Here is a 6000-nt window from a genome sequence, read left to right as displayed (position 1 = left end):
GTTCCATCACTTGACGCTTAACACCGTGAAGTTTTCCAGTCAGGGGCTGATTCTGTTTGATTGCTGACGGGTGACAATTTCTCCCTTCACTGACTCCCAGAATGTGCCCACAGCAAGACCTCCGGCTCAGGAGAGACCACACATGGTGATAGAAGGGGAGCTAAAGGTTGGCTGAATCTCAGCCTCATTTATCTCTGTCATCCACATCAGGCTGTTTGTAGTTTATGTCCTCTGGGTCACAGTTGAATTAGAAAATGTACAAAAAAACTTTCTTCAACATTCCTGAAGAAAGTTGACATGCTGAAAATGTATTAAAAACATTGGTTATACAGTGCACAGAAAGACTTACAGACTAAATCAAAGTATCTGATAGTTAGTGCCAAAAGCTAACAATGTGACTCCTGCACCAGACAGAGTGACAATAAAGCACTACAATCCATAAAAACATCCGACTGTCACAATCTTTCTTTAATAATCAATTGCTAGGTCGGTATAATGTAGCACTTCTTATAATTATTTTTGTACCTTTAAAACACTTACATTAAAGGGACACTATGTAATAAATTAAGTCATTTATTAGCTCAAATCAACATATTCATTCATAAGTTAGTTCTCATTGGTGTAAAATGATCTCTGTCAAAAATCTCACTTATCCTCCTGAGTGAAGAATAACTTGTCTGTATCTACATAGAGCAGGTAAGCTCTATGGAGGCTGCCATGTCCTTCCGCTCTATGAAAAATGACGAAGTGCCGAGAGGGACATAAAGCACTTCGAATCGCGATTTCCCCACCAGGCCTACAAGCAGAAATGACGTCATTGTGACGTCATTTCCGCCAAATGGCTTATTACAGCCGCTAATGCTAAATAGATTTTATTCCTTGGCACATATGTCTTTGTGTTCATTAGCTTTCTTTTTGTAAGTGCATCATCTTCTTCTTTTTATTATTATTCCTATGCTCCCCCTGGATATCTTCTTTTTGGCGTTATGCTCACATTTGTAAACTGTTATTTTGTTGATTTACTAATAAAGTTTAAAAAAAAAAAAAATGCTAAATAGATTTTATCTCATAAATGATCCCACTAATAATGCATTGATTGTTACCAAACTTCTGCCGTAGTACACATAGGCTCTTAGCTCACAAAACGAGGCATTAGAAAGTTTGTAAGTTTACCGGGAGTTTATTTACCGCTGCTAATGCTCCTATTGCTAACACAGGCTAATGCTAACGCTGCGTCAACGTCACTTCCGGTAACTCCCGGAATATGACTAATTGCATTGCTTGCACACCAAAGGAGATGTTATGTTATCTGACATGTTATCTGTCATCTGTATTCATAGTGTTGTTGTATGTGTGTTATGTAATCCTTTGTACTGTGTGTCTTGATTTCTTTTTGTTTGTATGGACCTTGAGTCTGAAGCTATAGCTTCTTGAATCTTGACACATTCCGCTTGCCGTAGTTCAAGAAGTTGCAGCGCACATTTGAAAACGTGAGGCGCTAGAGAGCAAATTCATTCAACTTTGCAAAATAAAATTGCACCACTAGATGGGGGAAGAAATTACATAGTGTCCCTTTAATGCTTGGAGATGTGGAGGAGAAATTCATTTATTTTATTTGGCTAAGAAAATCCTGACAGATAAACTAATAGGATAACCTTTAGGACATCAGCAGGTCTTTTTATTGTCACACCTACTGTTGCTGAGCTTCGAAAGACATTAATTTACAGCTGTTTTCACAGGTGTGCAGTACTCCCCAGAGTAGCTCTGTGGTGCAGAACTTACAGCAGCACAAAGTGTATCTGTTCTTTTCTGTGTGACGTGAACACACTCTCCTCATGTGTGTGTTTTCTGCAGGTATTCCCTCAGTCCAATGACATGCATGTTAGTGGGGATGAATGGTGTATTGTTTCCGGATTAATATGATGTGTGCACGCTAACAGCCACAATGAGGCACGGTATGCATTTTGTGTGCGTTTGGTGTAATGAAACAAATCTTATAGCACTGAGGATGAAAAAGTCATCTTTAAGTTTTTTGTTTTATTTGAGTTTATTTCTATCCAGTATCTATCCCTTACAATATTACCCCGGCCTTTCTGGAATAGTTACTCTTCAGTTTTTTTTTCCTACAGATACGTATTAGCTTGATTAGCTTCTCCTGATAGTGCGACTGTATCTCCATGTGCCAGCTCTGTGATAGACCAATTGAGCTGCGACCTGTCCAGTGTCTGCCACACTTCTTGCAAAATGTCATCATGGTCTCCAGCCCCCTGCAGCCCTCTATGGATTACATTGGTGTAGCTAATTGTATCTAATGTCAACACAGCCTTCAGCCACATTCTAGACTGACTAGAATAACAACTCAAATGTGAGGAACTTGAACAGTAATACAATTTGAAATAAAGTTTGGCATGACTACACCCATACTGAGTGGAAAAAGAAAACACAAGCTCGAAACCCTTCTCCTGGCTCAGTACACTTAAGGCAATCTTATCTGATTTTGTACAGCTATTTATGGAGCCACAAAGTGCTTCTTTTTGATTGATTAGTACTCCCTTAGATCTGTAAACAGAATTTAATGTGTAAAAGTGGTTGTAGCCTCTTTTGTAACCTCTTTGTCTTCAACTGTAGTAAACCAGCAAGAAAGCATGAGTAACTGTTTTGAGTGAAACAAAGTGAACTGAAACTGTGAAGTTCAGCGTATTCTCTTTCTCTGCATGAGGGGAGCAGAGTTAGGCCAGGGTTCACCCATCCACCTTCATTGTCCTCCCTTTATTCTGTGCTAAACGACTCTGACTGCATCCCCGCTCAAAAAGATCCCTCTTCTGTTCACCCGTCCCCATGGACCTGGCATGGCCACTGAATGAGCAGGGTGTCAAAAGAAGAGCAAGACAAAGTTCGGAAGTATTAGTGTTACTTTCCCTCATCTCCAGGGATACAGGGGGAGAATCAATAGTTTTTCATTAACCTGTCTTCTCCTTGTAAACGGCCTTTGTACAGTCTCAGGTGGCACTAAACGTTATCGCTGTGACGGTGTTGGAGATGATATCTCGCTTTCACACTCACACACATGCACAAACATTTTAACTGAAGAACTTACTTTTATTGACAAGTCGTTTGGGAAAATAAAAGGTGGAAAACAAATCCAGTAAAGAATAATCTTATTTTTAGAGGGCAATCTGGTACAAAACTCATGCAGCTTGTGGACTAACTCATAAAAATGACTTATACCCCGTCTAGTGGTGACCAAGTCTTCCTCAGGTCTCAAGCAGCCATGGAGACATTATTAAGATGTATCAGTACCAGCCCACCCCTACAAACTCCAAGTTATCAATGCTTACAGTCACATCAAGCATCTCGTGTCACAGATGGTGTGGCTGGTTGGGAGGAGAGGGAAATGTTGGAGCCTTTACAGTTGATCTATCCTCCAGGAGCCAATCCTATTTGAGCTGCTGAAGGTTCAATCAATCAATGATTGCATACATTAGACGAATTACACAAATTAGACAGTCTCAAATCATAGCAGTTATAACAAAGAGCACATTTTATTTTTTGCTCTTATTATGACCGATAGATATGTTTCAACCATGATCTTGTCCGTAACCTAAAGGAAGTATTTTCCTGCCTAAGCATAACTAACCAGCATGTGTATATCATCACTTTTGCATTTAGGTGTGAATAAGGTGAATGGAAACAGTTCCATTTTTAAACAAAATATCACTTAGGCACAAAAACTTTATTAAACTTCAACTTCATTGTAATCAAACATCTCCACTCAGGTCTATCCGAAGGATATTGCTCCAGAGGTCTTGTGGTTTGTTCAGGTACAGATTTATAAATCTAGGCTGTGCTGCCATGTTGTTTTTGCAACCCTTCCAAACAAGCCATACTTGTTCAGTCTTTTTCTAATTGTACTGTCATTAACTTCAACATTTAACATGCTAACTGAGGCCTGTTGGATCTGAGATGTGGCAACTGACTTGAATGTTTTTTTTCTAGTGACTAATGTTTCACCCTGTAGAATGATGGACTTGTATATACTGTTGTTAATCTGAGTTTGTATCCACCTAATTTTAAGACACAGTAAGGACCAGATGGTTTTCTTATTTTGTCCTGATACATACAAACTGAATTGAAGGGGAGTGTACTTTCTTTTTACTATGGCTTTAAGTTGCTCTATTTAAGGCAATGAAAGCAATTAGAGTTTTATTTTCACATGATTCCAAACCAACGAAAACATAGTTCTGAATATTGAATTCTCTTTCTGCCATTAAGTCGACCTTAATGGTACACACTTAAACTTTAAAACTTTTATAGGCTGAAACATGAAGACAGGTATTATCCTTATAGGAGAACATAGGTGACTGATGGTGTTTCAATTTCACTTCTTAAAGGATTCAGCCTTCCTTCCTTTTTTCAGTCGATCCCCTTTCCCAGCATTACAGTGTGTATACGTTAATTTATGATATATCAAAGTAAAATAAAACCAGAGATGCCCTGTTTGCATTATTTGAAATCATTAGCTTGTTACATAATAAAAAATCAACGTCACAGAAAATGGTGTTGTTTTTATTAGAGTAACTAACCCTTTGTATCCCCATTCTGTTTGGGATGACATCAGCTAACCTTTTAACCCAACACGGCCCTCTATTGTGATAAAAATCTGCCGAGTCTTATCTCAGATTAGCAATAAGAGCAAAAAGAAACTGTATGTCAAAACTAGAACAGGAGCAGTACAGGACAGTGTGATATCACGCTGTAAAAGCCTAAAGCTTCACTCATTCCATCAGTGGTTTCGCACATAATTAACCAGTCTTTTTCTAACGTGATAGTCAACCTGTTATTTTGTTGCTAATTTTGATATTTGTAGAAATGCCAGTTTGAGACAGATCTAGTTTTTCTTTGAAGCTATAATCACCAATTTTGAACATGCACTGAGAAGAATATGTGACAGCTGCTGCCTCGACTCCAATGGCTGATCTGATGTATGTCGTCAGGAAATGGAAGATTGTAACGAGTAAAACTTTTAGGACTTTTATGCTTGATTTTAGTGCAGCTTTTGACGCTGCCAGTCTCAACAAAATATCCCCACATTTTCTTTCTGAGGCATTTCCTGTAGGAGTAACAAAGACCAGTGTCTCAAAGTATGCTAATTGGAATATATTTCGTAAAAATTAAATAATTGTATGCAAATTTAGAAAATTAAGTTAATTGCAGATTAGATGAACAAAAATAAACACATTTTTAAGGTGTCGAAGATAATTTGCGCTTTGATAGGAAAAATGTGTTTTAAATCCTAATAAAAAAAACAAAAATGACTTTGCTATGAAAGATGATGAAAGATGTATTTGTTATGAGATTTATCTAACAGAACTAACGATTAAAAAGTCAGTTCAAGCTTTGTCCATCTTTAACCCGTGTTATTGCTGAATAGCTTGGTCCATCACTTCATTAGGTAATAAGAAAATGGCCAATTTGGTCCAGAATAGAGCTGCACATGGAGCAGTTACTTGTGGGTTTGCTCATCTTGTTAAAATTCATGAAAGTCTTTTTGAGTTTGAACAGATGGTTGTATTATTTAAAGCTTCTCATAAGAAACGTTTTAATGGTGAAGCCTCAATTTATTTTGTGAAAAAAAAAACATAAAAAAAACTTTGCAGTCTAAAGACTCATATTGACTCAGCATGCTGCTGGAGGTTGTTTTACATTTCTAAAATTTGAAATCTCACATCCTCTCAATATACAGTCATATTCAGGGCAATGCTGTCTAAAAACATGATACATTACAATGTTATATATTCAGTTTAAAAAGAAAAACATGTCAACACAACATATTCCCACAGATACTTTATTATCTTGTAAATACCTTCTGGTGTGTGAACGTTCTTTTGTGTGAAACTGACATTTATTAGTTAGAGAATATTGGATTGAGTTAAAGGATGTCTTGTGTTTTTTGTGTTTGTGTAATTCAGTCTGGGTTGATATGCATAAATAAGTTCATAT

This window comes from Odontesthes bonariensis, chromosome 6, assembly GCF_027942865.1.
Source record: "Odontesthes bonariensis isolate fOdoBon6 chromosome 6, fOdoBon6.hap1, whole genome shotgun sequence".
Lineage (NCBI taxonomy): Eukaryota > Metazoa > Chordata > Actinopteri > Atheriniformes > Atherinopsidae > Odontesthes > Odontesthes bonariensis.
Note: the sequence above shows the minus strand (reverse complement) of the source record.